This window comes from Pyxicephalus adspersus, chromosome 3, assembly GCF_032062135.1.
Source record: "Pyxicephalus adspersus chromosome 3, UCB_Pads_2.0, whole genome shotgun sequence".
Lineage (NCBI taxonomy): Eukaryota > Metazoa > Chordata > Amphibia > Anura > Pyxicephalidae > Pyxicephalus > Pyxicephalus adspersus.
This window is the reverse complement of record NC_092860.1, coordinates 37438573-37452640: the sequence shown is the minus strand read 5'-3', so window position 1 is coordinate 37452640 and position 14068 is coordinate 37438573. Positions and strand designations below refer to the sequence as shown.

At 34.5% G+C, this 14068-nt stretch overlaps 1 protein-coding gene across 34 annotated transcripts in view; it reads left to right on the top strand.

Annotated features, from left to right (window-relative positions):
* PTPRD (protein tyrosine phosphatase receptor type D) overlaps window positions 1-14068 on the top strand; it is a 956723-nt gene that overhangs the window by 310701 nt on the left and 631954 nt on the right. For 33 of the 34 annotated variants that reach the window (XM_072404239.1, XM_072404241.1, XM_072404264.1 and 30 more), the window contains one exon: window positions 3822-3879. The exons of the other annotated variant lie outside the window; for it this stretch is intronic. The gene's annotated coding sequence lies outside the window, so the exon portion shown is untranslated. The remainder of the gene's footprint in view (window positions 1-3821; window positions 3880-14068) is intronic. 34 annotated transcript variants of the gene reach the window in all.

Below are 14068 nucleotides of genomic sequence, written 5' to 3'. Positions count from 1 at the left end.
AATGTTGGATATTGCAATGCACAGTAGAATTTTGTAATGCACCAAGGTTGTGTGCACAATAAATGGCACCGCAGTGCATTACCTTAAAAAGTCATGAAAACAATGCTGTAGATATGCGTCAGTGGTTCAAATAACCCTAATTATAACATTTTATAGATTTGTTTTTCATATAACTGAAAAGGGGCCTCTTCTGGTTAGGTCCCCCATTCACTAAGGACTGCCTTCCAGGTTTGAGACTCTCACAGCCTGTTTGCCTCTTAGGTTGGACACATTGCAGCAGGGACAAATACAGAAAAGCCACTGGGAAGTATTTTCAAATTAGTAAAGGTCGGGGGTGAAGGAGGCAGGCCATTTTGCCAATAGGAAGCATGCCTTATAATCATCACATAAATACAATGATGTACAAAACATTCATTTTATTTTAGAGTTAGGCAAAAATGTGGGTAATATATAAAACAGAAACAGGTGATATAAACAAGATATTTGTATACTTGTCTAACAAGCTTTATATATATATTGCCCAATACCCAAATCTATAGGAATACACATTTGGTGCATTTATGTCTTAAACATAGGGCTATCTCTTTTTTTTCTTATTTCTTTTTCTTGCTCCAAATGTTCTAATTTGAAAGGTCTACTTTCTATAATCACAGGGTCAGTTTCAGTGTTCAGGGATGAAACAGTTGCAAATAAAAGAACACAAACAGTACACGGACAAACCTCCAGTGTTGCCACAATTACAATGAAAGAATCCTTAATTTTTTTCCAGTTTTAGAAACTCAAATGGCTGAAGTTTGAAATAGAAAGACAATTTCTTATATTTTTTATTTTTATATTTTTAATTTATTTTATATATTATGTTGTAAATATTTGTGTTTTGTGAATTTTGTAAAACAATTTAGAGTTTTCCTTTAAAGATACACCGACAACTTAAGTAAAGATGGATAATTCTGAATTTCAAACTCAAAGCATATTTCGCTGAGCTACATAATTCTTGCAGATAATTAGTAGACCTTGAAACACTGACATGGCCATATCACTTTCCTTATTAGGTTGTATCATCTCCTTGTTACTGTTTAAATGCTGATGAAACACTGTGTGGCTCAGATGGATGATCAAATGTTTCTTTTTATCTGGCATTATAACTCAGATTTATCACTGAACTAAGCCAGGCAGCCAGCTCTCAATCTGTGCTTAGTCTGTCAACAGAATAGCATTTCAGTATCATATGTCAGGGGGAAGTATCCAAATAGGCCTGAAATAACCCAAGTGCCATAAATGTTTACATCATGTCAAATGTAATCATTGGTTTTATCACAAGAAATCAATAAGAAATGTACTCTTGCTTCTGTACAAATTGTGTTGGCTGTAGACTTTCAGCTTATGCTCTATAAAGATCTATCTGCACAGACATTCTCTTATGAATTAAATGCATAACATATTCATTCAAAAGCACTTTTTGAAGGTTTAGAAGTTTGCCATCCATGCGGACCCAATTCTGACACAGATTAAGCTGTTTGCTGAAATCAGATTTTACATATATGTACATGATTAATGTGCTAAACTTGTTCAGCAGTTTATTTTATGTGTGTAAAATTAACTACCTGTTCATGTAATCCCTAAATGTTACCAGGACATCTGGCATAGAGGCTGGTATCCCTATAGAAAAAGGGGTCATATGCATACAAGATGCCTTCTATGCAAAAAAACAAAATAGACCATATGCTCTATAAATAAGACTTTCATGTGTTCCCTTTCTCCTTATTTCCCATGACCAGTCCTGCACTCTGGACAGGCAGGCACGCTTTGGTGTAATGCATACGTATTTTTACTAAATATATTAGGATTGTACATACAGACACAAAATAAACCCCAGAACCATATTCACCATGCAAATAAATGCATATAAATTCGTAAACTTATTGGAATTTGCTCTTAGCAATGATTTGCATTGCCATGAAGTCCAATAGGTCACATTTTGGATGCCTTAATTTGTAGTTTGCCAATCAATGCATTCTACATTTAATGAACACATTTAGGTGGTTACAGCCCCAAAAGCGTAACACTGGCTGGGTCCTTGGAGATGGGAGGAGTGGGCAATAATGGTCCCTTATGCTGATAACCTCTCTTCTCAGCCTTAGCCTGTCCCTTTTCCAATAAACAACCTGTCTGCAATGTTTTACTTATGAAGCTTAGTTCCACTTCAAGATAGTTCACCTTACTGCTTTTGCTGGGGGCTGGTAACTTGCCATTATTGGCTGTCTGAACTAATGAAATGATTTATTGTAACTATTACTCTTCACTACACAGTACATCATACTATAACACAGGCATCATTTAACATAGCAAATAAGTATGTTTGTAGGTTTATCCTGCCAATTCCAAAACAAAGCTCTAGTTTCTCTGATTCGTTGCAAAAGAAAAAAAATGTAGGGTCATTTATCTTATTACAGCTTTCCTATTTCATAATTCTGCACAGTGATTTCATTCACTGATATTCATTATTGCATTAAAAGTTTTATGTAGGCTTCTGGACAGTGCTATGGTTTATACAGTAGTAACAGGAACTATAAAACTGGGATTTTTGTTTGGTACTCACTAGAACATTTTGTACATATTAAATCTGCTAGTAGGAAGGTAATACCTTTGTTCTTCCTTTATTGTGAATGGGGCATATGTCTTTACTGTAGGGATCTTAATGGCAAACACCAACACTGGCACTTTTTCCTCCACTCTACCAACACCCAAAGCTTGCTTTTTTCTGATTAATCAGCCAATTCACTATTAATTATTATCAACTTAACTGAGTCAACTTAACCAGTATCGAGGTAATATTGGCAGTAGGGGCAGCCCAATGTACCAAACTGGTATGTGAATGACATAGCAATCCAGTGTCTGCATATGTGTGAAAGGTGTAGGTCAGCCTTTCTCAAAGTCTTTACCCTGGGAAACAGGCATTGGGGAATCAATCAATAGGAAAAGGATAAAAGGTGAATTGGTTGCCATTGGACAGATCCCATACGTAGGTGGTCAGAATATCACCTTTACACACCTCTGAAGGTACCCCAGGATTCCATGAAACCCTGGTTAAGAATAGCTGGTGTAGGCACAGCTTGATGCCTACATTAATACCTTGTTACTGCTTTACATGTTTTTTTTTAGCAGTGAACTTTAAATATCTGCTAATGTTCAATGTTTTTTCTGTATTGATTTTTTCCCAAGCTGTTAAATAACTAATATTTGCTTCATGACAAAAATATGATTCCATCCTCCAAAAATGATTTCATAATGTTTAGATAACTAGAAAAGGAAACTGTAATTATTTTGAGTTTACCTGCTCATAAAGCTAGAACTCGCAAACAAAAAAATAAATGCCTACAATCTCGTATATTGGTTTCTTAGTGAAAAAGTAGCATGGACCAGAAAAAAAGCTGTTAAACAGAAAATTTGCTACATTATTTTCTTTAATTAGCTTCAAGAAAGCAGTGACAGGATGGTGAAATGACTTAAGTCAGAGCTTCATTTACACCCAAGAGGCATGCCAGAGGCAATGTAATGCTGTGTCTCTTAATATATTGTACTTTCTCTGTGTATTGTCAGGTGTTTTTGGATTTTAACTACTTTCCTTTTCAGCAATCATTTGTTCTAGTCAATTAAATGTATGCTTTGGTTACTTGTGTATTTAAGATACATTTCAATATGGAAATAATTATTTTAAATAGTTAATTATAATCTGGTAATAAATGCTAGAATACCAAAAAACATGCATTGTTCCCATTTATGAACTAGTTATAGAGTGTGCCCTATTTTATATTTTTCAGGGAAATCTTAAGAGAGGCAATCAATATTTAACCTCCCAGACTTTGGCCTCATTTCTTGGTAAGTTTTGATTTTTTTTCTCTTAAATAGAATGCTCAAATTATGTGGAATTGAGGCATTATTTTTTAGTAAATACCATGAACCTGTATTTTTTAAATGCCCAATTATGTGGAAAAGGTGGGAAATAGCTTTTATGGTATTCATTCATCATACTCATTGTGTGTGATGAGTTTACTAAACTAGTAATGGCTGTTCACTTAGCAAAGGGAATGTTTACTTTTACAAACAAATGTTTACTGAACTAAAGGCAATAAGGTAAGGTTTTGTTTTCCTTAATCCTCCAATCATCTGCAAAAAAATTTTTTAATTTGCTCTACACACATTTAACCTTACAAAATAAACATTGGTTCATATTAACGCATATTATTCTTTGAAAAGTAACCACCTCCAACACTAGGGGCTCTGTTTATAAATCAGGGAATCTGACATTCCCCTCAACATTCTTTGGTGGGAATAAATTACTGCCTGGACATGGACCTGGATGATTTTTCATAGGGGGATTGCTACATGTGTAGGTAAATACATATAGAGGGTTTGACATACAGAAATAAAAAAATTGTAGTCTATAAAGGAGTACATAAAAGTATATAAGGTTTACTATTTATTTATGTTTTTTTTATCATTTATGTATGTGACACATTTATGTAACATGGTCAGGGTTACAAGTAGATACATTTGTAGTATTATATACATTACCTTTAATGTCTTGGGCCATAGCATGCCTAGACCTAAAACAGATAATGTAGCATCAGTCACATAATCTTTTTAAATCTAACGTGCCTTTATGAACATAGTTAAAACGCCCTTGTTCTTTGGATTTGCATATTCCACAAAGATAATGAGCTTTTTATCATTTTAGAATATAGTGTGTGTTTTGATCAAAGTCATTAAATGAATACTAAATTAGTAATTCTGATTGTTTTGCTAATGACTTGTATTAAAGATTTTGTTTAATGATAGCAACAGCAGTAGGCAAGTTCATTTTTCTAATCATGCTGGCTCAGAGTCATTATTCAACCTCTCTCACTTGACCTACATATAATATCAATTATTTTTAATAGTAACACAGTATGCTGAATAGGATAGATTTTCGGGAGCCACCTGATGTTTTTGATGAGGTGTCAAAATCTGTGCAGGTGTTCTGGTTTTTACTTCTTTTAGGAAGCATATATGCTTTTCAAATAAATCTGATGTAGTTTATTTGCTGTAAATGCTGTAAATGAACAGTTAAAATACATTTTTCAAATGAAACTGATATAGTAATCTGGTCATGGATACTATTGCTAATTACTACACTGACTGGAAATCTACATGACTGAGATAGGTATCATAGGATTATGTGTTGAATACCTGCTGCACACGATTTGATTTTAAAGCCAGATCTTTAAGGGAATCTATAATTGTTTGAGGTCATTTTTTTATTTTATACCTTATGAAATGTTCTTATATTCTGTTTAACATTATCAATAAATATTTAATTTACAAATAAACATTTAATATCGGGAAAACTCATGACACTGGTTTCCTAATTTATTATGGGTTATCAAAAGGGGAAGCACACCGTTTTCTAGGTATTTAATTTGGGTACTATATACCCTTGTACTCATTTTTATGGTAAGTGGGGCTATCTAGAGGCCCCCTTAATAAAGGTGGGTTCTGATTCCAAAAAAGTTTCTCACCTGCAAATTGAACACAAATTTTTGGGGTACAGGTTGTGGGGTTGAGGCCTTCTCCGCCAACCGTGGGGGCCTCATAAGACAGGAGCTGGTATGACCAAAAGGGGGGGGGCTACATGGTTGCTGCACCTTTCATATGTTAGCCAGTGAATTTCCTGGAATCCTGCTGATTGGGTAAAAAAAACAAAAAAATGATCTTAGCATTGGAATCCAATGAGTTAAATGCAGTTGTGCAAACTTTTGCATGCCTTTAAAAACCTTTACCTATATTTTAACTTTTCATAAAAACTACTTTTAAAAAAAAAGCTTTTTTGAAAGGACATGTTTTCACTTAATATTCTTTACCTTGTTCAGGGTATTTTCAACTAATTTGCATACAGTTGCGCTACTAACTTGAGCTGAATTCTCTCTATTTTTAAAGAAAACACATATTCTTTTTCCTTTTCTCTACTTCACATGGGAAGTTGTTGTGATGTCAAACACTTTAAAAATGGAAAAAAATATTGGAGAATATGGTATTTTGACGATTAACTACAAACATAAAACAAGGTCCCCTAAATACAAACTTAAAAGAAGATCCCTGAATTCTTCTTTACCAAAATTTTCTTTTGTAAAAAAAATGGCAGGAAAATAATTTTAGCAAAGTGTGTTTTTAAAGTAGATATGTTTTTTTCATTCTGATGTAAAAATGCATTGTTCCCATAAATATATAGTGTAAACATGACTATTGCAATTTACCAAAAACTGCATTATACAAAAAAACAGTGTCCAAAGTAAAAATATTTCCTTAGAAATGGTAAAGCAACAGCTATCCTATGTTGGTATGACTTGACCAGGAATTCTGCTAACATGTTTGGTATGGATGATATTGCAGCAAAAGTCCAAATAGTACTACTGTAATTTCTGTAGACTGCACCACACATCCTTCGAGTGTTCTACCTAAGTATTGCCTGTCTTATAGGTTATCATGCAGAACAAAAAGGAATTGGTTTGTGTTTATATTCACCTTATGTTCATGATTAAACTGTCAAGCCATTTGTTCTCGTCATGCTCAGCTATTATTTATTGTCACCTGGATGAGTCTGGCCATATTGCTCACTAGTCTGATGAAAATCGTTATCACCAAAGGAATCTGGAATCCTGAAAAAGACCTACATCTAATGGTTGGATAGTGATATGAATAAAAAGACAGTTTGTATGGAAAATACAATACATAAGGGAATACAATACATCTATTTAGAAATATGGAATATTTACGTGCATGAATGTATCATGTACATTTAAAGCATATCTTAAGCATTTTTATTTTATTGTTTTTTTGTCTGCTTGTGAAGGGGAGATTTACCATTTTTGTCCTATTGTTACTGGAGCAGAAAGTGATGGGAAATCCAATATTTTACAGCAGTTATCACAACTAGTATTGGTGTTCGAATTCAGGTTGTCCTTATATTCAACCCGAATATGGCTGTTCGAATTCGGATAGACCCGACCCAAAAAACACGGTGATAATCGACGGTAAAAATTTGGGGAAAAAATGTAAAAAATGTGTTTAAAAAAATAAATATTAATTTTAAAGTATTTTATTGAATTTGAGATTTGATCACCCTGAGAAATTCTCACGATTCGATGGAATAGCTGTCAAATCGAATAATGAGATATTCGGCCAACACTAATCACAACTGGTATTCATGGAAAATCTTTCAGGGAGTGTACCTAATCTTGTGGTAACTGGCTAATAGAGGATGACCCCACACTTCGGAGACAAATATTCCCAAGAAAAGGGATGAGATTTCTCCACAATCAAACACAGATCATAACAGGATTTTTAACATTTCCCTTCCAAAACAAAAAATAGATTTTAGAAACACTTTCATTTTTTAAATTTATTGCATTATAACAGAGATTATACATAGTAAAGACTGTCTTAAACATTGTATGTTTACTTTGAGCGTTTTAACACAAATTGTAGGAAAGAAATCGAAATTCCCTCAAACTTGAATTTCCAGAAAACTGTAAGGGCTCACAGCCTTATATTGTGGGTAATGTTCCCATTGGCTAGTGAAGTTAGGAATGGAATCATGGAATGGCCCTTAACAATACCAACCAATTGGGAAACTCACAGCTATTTGCCATAGCGCTTGGCTTCCATCAAACCCATTCTAAGATTCTCTAAATAGACAGGCAGCAAGGCTGCAATTGTTCTGCAGAAACAATAAAAGAAAAAAAGGCTATTAATACGAGATATGAGGCACATCGCTAATAATTTCTAGTTTAGAAATCTCCTAGAGTATCATTGTATTAAATATCATTAGGTAACTGTGTCCCTCTTCTAATGGAAACAATTATGGGACTAACTCCTAGCACAAGTTTTATTTACTAATAATTTGGCTATGCATAATATTTTGAATAGTATTTTATTCTGTGTCACAAACTGACCAACATGAAGATCAGTGTTATAGTGCAATCAAACAATAATCACTTCTGCCTTTATTATTGTTTGTTCAGATACATGTGAGGTGCTGGATTCTCTGTTAATTCAGTTCTACAATACCATTCTAATTCAAATTGTGTAATATGTCATACCCGGAACAAAACTACCAATGTGCTTCCTCTAAAATGTGTTGGCTATTTATTTTTTTCATTTTCATTTTCATTTTTTTAGGGCTTGTGTTGATGGCAACTGTTTTAGATGCTTCTGAGATAATTCATAATTAACTGTCAGGGAAATTGATCTTCAGTTGACCTTCTTTTGACTTGCATTAGACCTGCTTCAGATGGGTTTTACATATATCTGCATAACATGTCTCTGGTGTGTACAGGTAAAGCACTCACTGGTTTGGATCATTTTGAATCCAATTGTTTTGCCTTAGTTCAGCTGGAAAGCGCTCAAAACAAGCCCAGGCAAATTTGAACAACACTGCTGATTGTCTTGTTGATTCTTTGGCTTTATTGGACACTTGTAAACAAAATAGTATTTATAGAGACAAGAAAATATGATTCTTTTCTGATGATCACATATACCATTCTTGTTTCAATCTATAAGCTTAAGGTATTAAACCCAGGTATAGGAAGTAACTTGTATTTTCATATAGGCAACAATGGCAGCCCCCATACTTCCCACATAGCGAGTGTATTTTAATATTATTTTGGCAGCAGCATTTACTGTTTTTTTACTACTGTTAAGACCAATAAGAATTTATTGAAACAGCAACAATAAAAAGGCACACTTAAAATATAAAATGGCAATAAAAAATATAAAAAAGATGTAATAAATTTTGAAAGTTATAGTCATTTATAAAATGCATTTAAACTCTATTGTACAGTGTAAAAATTCAACACAAGGGAGAAATAAGTGGCATTTCCTTTATTCATCACTTATTACCATTACTCACCATTCTATGCTCAAGTCATACATACAAAGTCGAACATAATGTCTTACTGTTTTTCCCTTACATACCGCACGTATCAAGGACATGAAAATTGGAAATGGCTTAGCTGTTCTCAATTCAACCAAGCAATTCCTTGCAATTATATGCCACTATGGTGATTTGTACTGCTACCTTCAGGATGTGAAATCAAAGCTAACAGCTTGAAACATTGCAGCTGATCAGTCATTCGTCTGCTGAAAGAAAGCTCTGTTGACATTCCATTTGTACTTTTGCAAACTTTGTAGAAAGCTTCTAAAATGTAAGATCTAAAAAGATTTTGCAAATACGGTTTATTTTCCTCTGTTCATTATGATTTATGTGTTCCAACAGCATAATCTGAATGGTAATTGCATATTTATGATGCAGAGTTTTAATGTACTAGATGTCGCATTAACTTTTTTTCTATATTAAATTAAAGTGGATAGACACCATTTCATTGTATATTAACTATATCTGTTCTAACCAACTGAACAGATACACATACACAACTGTACACATTTGTTAAAAATTATTCCTAAGGGCTAAATACACAATTGTAACTTGTAACTTTTGTCAACAAGCCTTATTTATTAAAGGCATTTTATACTGCATGATTGAACTGCATATTAATCTAATGGTTAACCATTTGTATCTGCTTCAAATGCACATCAAACACAGAAAAATGCCCATCCAAACAAACCCATCAAAATTCAAGGGCTTATACTTAGGCATCCCACCTCTCTATGCAAAATACTACATCATACATTAAATATACATTACAAAATGCCAGTGGAGAGAAATTAAATTAAAACTAAGCTCACAATCTTTTCATGGTCCATGGCTAGGGTTACCATGCAGGCTTGTATAGTTGCCACAACTGTCTTCCATTTTCTTCCCATTTTCTTATCAGTAAAATATTAGATACTCCCTTATTACCCTTCAGCCTAAAAATGCCAGGTCCATTTATTTACCCACCGTTCCCCCATGAAAACAATGAAGAGAATATGAAACTATAAGTAATAAAGGTAGACAATATACTTACCTAACTTCTGCCCAAAGTGCCTAGGTAAGTGTCTAAGTGCCTAGATAGTTTCTAGTTCAGACAGATCCAGTTGTAAGGATAATGATGTCGACATCGTGCAATATCAAAGTTAGGGCTTGTTTAGACCTGCGCCAAAAAACACGTGCGTTACCTCTCCTGGACACCTACTAATGTTTTATTTTACATTTGTCCAATAAATACATTTGAAAAGACTATTAACTTTTAAGCATTTGTCAAAGCTGAAAAAAATTGTACCATATATACTAATTTTCAAAAAAGTATGTTCCTTAATCACACATTCTGGGCTCTATCACATATTTAAATAGGGCTCTTTTTATAGAACAGGGAATCTGACATTGCCTCAAACATCCCATCGTTGGAATCTTTCAGGTCCATGTGTTCCATTGTTAGTGATTAGTGTTGGTCGAATAGCTCACTATTTGTTTGTTTTTTTTGTTTTTTTTTCAGCACTGTGTAGAGCTCCTACAGCCTCCAAACAGATGTAAAAAGATACATTATAAAAGGATACATAAAAAGATACATTGTAAAAAGGATACATAAAAAGATACATTATAAAAAGATACATAACACTATTACATACCCCTGTACTTCACATGAAGATTAAAGTGCACTTGTCAAATCTATTTTAGGCTAAAGCTAGGTACACACTTCCAATAATTATTGTTAGAAAATGAACGATTACGACCGATCAAAGATTATGCATGATTATACTTGAACAATCATATTGTGCACAATTCTGTACATGCTGTAACAATATGATCGTTCAAATATAATCCACCAACAGCGTCCACACACTAGATACAATCGTTTGAACGATGCAAGGAGGGACATGTAAAGGAGAAAGTGTACCGCAGAAACATGCACAATCACTGAACGACACGATACTGTACACACGATAGATAGTGAAAGATCGTTGGCCAATCAGACCACTGTGACGAGTGATCAGGGGAGCAGAGCTGTCAGCATAGTAAAGCTCTGCTGATTGCTCTGCTCCCTGATTGGCTGAGGAAAGGGAAACCCTGATGATGCTTGAGCTGTCATCAGGGTTTACTATTTCTCAGCCAATCACAGAGCAGAAGAGCTATGAATGGAGATAGTATCTCCATTCAACCTCTATTGCCCTCGTATTGCCTGTGGTTACAGCTAATTGAAGGCACCTGCTTTCAATTAGCTGTGACCGCAAAGTTCCCACGGTCCAGGAATCCCACAATGACATTATGATTCATAATGTCATTGTCGGATAACCTGTAAAAAATAAAGAAAGAACAAGTTTAAAATAAAAAACACATACAAAATAAATAATTTAAGATTTTTTTTTTCTCCCGAATTTTTTTTTTTGCTGTTGAATCCCGTGTTTTTCGGGTCGGGTCTACCTGAATTCGAACAGCCATATTCGGGTCGAATATAGGGACAACCCGAATTCGAGCATCAACACTATTAGTGATACCCACCAGGGAATGTTTGAGGGAATGTGAAATCCCCTGTTTTATAAATAGAGCCCTATATAAATATGTGATAATTATGGACACTTCATCCCTAGTCTTGTAATTTTAAATTAATAAACAAATGCCACTGGCAATATGAATAATTTAATTCCTACCTTTAAAAAATGAGGTATACCCTTTGACAGTAATAAACAAGTACAGTTTACAGCAAAATTATATTTACAATTAAAAGTTGGACCTGTCAAGTACATTGAAATTCATTGTCTTGCTCTGCCTTAAAAGAAAATAACTTCTCAGAAAACCTTTCTTTTAATTGCTTTTTAAGTGCAAATGCAAGCTTTGGTGATATTTGTGTGGAAGAACAAGGTTTCCTTAGGACTGATAGCAAATGCTTTGCATTTCCCAAGGGAAATCAGAATTACAACATAAAAAGATTTTTCAAGCATAATCTATTATAATTTATGATTAGAAATGCCTAATGATGTAGTGCAATTCTGCTTGCTAACAAAAGCTTTTTGCAGATACCTTTAGAATAACAAACCAGAACAAGAAACACTCCTCTTTACACATGGTAATTTGATGGGAAATAAGTACATTTGTTTTGCAGAATTCTCTGTTATCAGATGTATGATACTGGTAACAGATGTCAACCACCAGTTATTACGTTGGATGTTGTTTTGGGGATGTTATATTTTACAGTTACTATTTTGCTTATCCTAATTAAAATGTTGGTATAAATAGGCAGTGATTTTTAAATATGGTCCCCAAAACATTATCCTAAACTTAGCAAAATAAATGTTTCTAAAATGAATTTAAAAAAACAGATACAAATATATCATGTTTATTAGAAGTGTAGTTATGCTGTAAGATTCCCCTAGACAGAAAACAACCTATCTGCCAAAGCAAGCTGTGTTTCTGTTTCTGGTTCTAAACAAAAATAATGTTTCAATGGCAACAAAAGCTTGCTTACAGTATGCCAGACAGCATCTAGACCAGTGGCCACCAACCTGTTCGGACTGGCAGACCACTAAATTTACCGGCTCCAGACCGCGCATGCACGGGGAGCCAGGTGTCACTCAAAGGGGAAGAAACTTCCCCTTTAGTGATGTCATAATGCCAGAAGCCGTCCACTCTCTTATCGCAGGCTCAGATCTGGGAGGGTTCCATGAGCCTGGGATCTGAAAGGGGACGTGGTCAACGGCTCTGGCTGGTGTGTCCCCCCAGCGGGCTCCTTCTCCTGACTTTGCTCGGGGCTGCACCGGCTAGAGCCACCGACCACCAATATTTTCTCACGGACCTAGACAAGCCTCAAACATGTGAATCAATGTCCTAGGGAGTGATGAGAGCTAAACTAAACTTTATGGTCACAACCATAAATACTTTGTATAGAGAAAATACAATAAGGCCTATGACAAAAAAGTATACCATTCCTACTGTGAAGCTTGGATGTGCATTTCTGATGTTCTGGGGGTGTAAGCTACAGTGGCAGAGATAACCTAATGAATATTGATAGAGATATAAATGCAGCATATTACCATGAAATATTGGACCACAACTTGCTTACACTCAGACCAGAAACTGTGCATGGGAAGCACTTGGATCTTCCAAAATAACAATAATCCAAAATACAAGACCACGTCAACCCTTTAGTTGCTACAGTGGAAAAAAAGGTACGGGAGTGGCCATTACAGTCTTCTGATCAAAATATAATTGAGCCACTTTGAGGATCACGCAGTTCATGCAAGAAAACCCAAGGATTTAGGGGACCTGAAGTTTTTTTTTCCAAGAAGAATGGGCAGCTTACCACCTGAGAAAACCAAGGACCTAAAAAAACTATCAATTATGCCAAAAGGACAATGCACAGTAGCAAAAGGGTAGTTAAACTTTTCAACAGGGACCATCTATTATTTTACCTTATTGCAAAATTAGTTTTTTTGTGATGCCTTAGCCTAATGTGTATCCCAATAAAACTAATTAAAATGTGTTTTGTTTGATATATATATATATATATATATATATATATATATATATTTGATATATATAAGGATCCTACATTTTCCAATGCTCATTTGTAACTTTACTAAGTTAGCTTACAATATCTGTACACAGAATTATGCATCTATTTATTCAATTAACTGTTACAATTCAATTTCAATCCTTCCTGCCACTTGCAAGGTTAGTCAAGGATAAATTGAAGGGATTATTTAAAATATGTGTTCTCTTTAAGTCTGCAACTTTTGCTAATGCTATTAACGTGTACTTTGTAATGTCACATTTGATCCTGACTATTGGATTTGAAAGTTCACATCTATGTGTCAGATATGCAAATTATCACATTAAATATGTGTTGTAAGTGTGGTATAGCTACTCCAATGTAACCTAATACATTAATGTGAAATAGTCAAAGACATTGACCATTAATGCTTACTTAAGAAAACCTGAGCTGTGAGTTATACTGTAGAAAACTGGGGGAAGCTTCTAGGTCATGGGTGAATAGGGTGGGTCTGGAGTCAGTCAAGATTGGATAGAGCCATGTTTTCAGGTATGTTATGTAGCTGAGACAGGGATGAAGGCACATGGTAAAGGGATTCTATGATG